Below are 1,758 nucleotides of genomic sequence, written 5' to 3' on the forward strand. Positions count from 1 at the left end.
TCACATTCAAGTCCTTCAGCCATTTTGATCTTATTTTTGTGTACGGTGTAAGAAAGTGATCTAGTTTCATTCTTCTCTTTAGCAGGTGGTGCTGGGAAAATTGGACAGCTTATCCTTTAATAAGCAAAATTTTCGGCAGAGGTTTGTGTTAACTCCCTACACCAGACAAAGAGCTAGAAAACAAAGCAAGGGGAGGACTGGAGCCACTGACTGACCCAAGTTGATTCAAAGCCTAAAAGTACATGCCTCTTTGCAAAGCAATGAGAAAATCATAGGATGAACAGAAGCCATATGTGCAACACAAGAGGCCAAATATTGTTTGAGGGTATTTTTTGCCTACTGGGCCCCAACATTTCCCCCTTTTTTACTTAAAAGAAAAAGAAATAAGATCAACAGTAATATAGTCATGGACAAGCCAATTGTAACCATCATATCCTGTACAATTCCTGAGCTATTGGCATAGAAGTAACATAAAGGGCATAGAGGTGGAGAGTTAACCCAATTTCTGCCAGTCTCCATGGTTAATTTGGTAATGGTCTCTTTCAGGGTTTCTAATATCTGGTGCTGCCTGGTTTACAAAAGAAAGAATGACAGCCAATTTTTTCCGGGTCCTTGGGCGTATAGGGGCAATACGCCTCCAGGGTTCTTTCTACATTACTAACCTTAGCCAAATTGGTGGGCCATCTAGTGGCCACTGGAAGACCCCCCCCCATTAGAGTCTGGCAGTAGAGGCATAGGCTCTCCTTACCTTTTGCCTAGTTGAAATCCCATGCCTAGATTAGAGACAATTAATACCAACAGAACATCCTATCCATAAGAGGAAGATTAGCACAATCAGAAACTTTTGCTGTTTCTCCAGCTTTCTGGGGTTACATTTGTCAGTCCAATGGCAAAGACATAGGACAGTTTATTTGACTGGACCAGTGATGCCTCAGGCTTCTGCCGGTGATTCCTCAGGCTTCTGCCGTGCTAGACCAGCCAGCTTCTGGGGTGTGGCTGGAGCAGGGCTGGAGATTCTCCAGAGTCAAAGTCTTTTTGAGGGTCAGTTTAAGCTGAGCGACTGGATCTGGATCACCTCACCAGGTTGAGGGTTCTTCTGAGCTGGCCTACTTAACTCCAGAGTGATGTCTGAAACTTTAATAGGGGCTGAACTTTCTGTTTAGTTGCATATCTTTGAAGTCCACCTCTAAGTTTTTGAGAGTGGTACCCCCATCCTTTAAATGTCCCCATAGTAAGTGACAGAAGACTATGTATACATGAAATACTGTAACAATTTTTTTTCTTTTGAAGGTTGCCTCAAGTTGTCTAATTTAGGCAAACAACAAGCATTCAAAGACAATCAGAACTAGAATTTAACATCTATAATGGTGTGTTGCTGAAACATAGTGTTCTCTCTTAAAAAACCTCCATTATCAGAAATAGCCAAATCGAGACTCATGCATTGGTGGAACGAGTCCATTCTTAACAACCCTGGCCAAATTATTTACATAAGCTCAGCAAGAATAAAGATTGTTCATGAGGATTTTTTGAAGTCTGCTTTGCTGGGTCCCATTTATAAAGAATCTCCAGGTTGAACTATTAGTAGCCACCTGGGCCAGAAGCCGAGCCAAGCCAGCACTTTCCATCAGACAGGCCTGGAATACCTGTTAAATTGGGCAAACTCCTCTTCCCGAGGTTCCCAACATACGCCGAGGTTCCTACACCTGCCAGGAAGTGACCTTGACTCCCCTGGGGAGGCTACTGGGAACTCTGTGAGCA

This window comes from Suricata suricatta, chromosome 5 (genome assembly GCF_006229205.1).
Source record: "Suricata suricatta isolate VVHF042 chromosome 5, meerkat_22Aug2017_6uvM2_HiC, whole genome shotgun sequence".
Lineage (NCBI taxonomy): Eukaryota > Metazoa > Chordata > Mammalia > Carnivora > Herpestidae > Suricata > Suricata suricatta.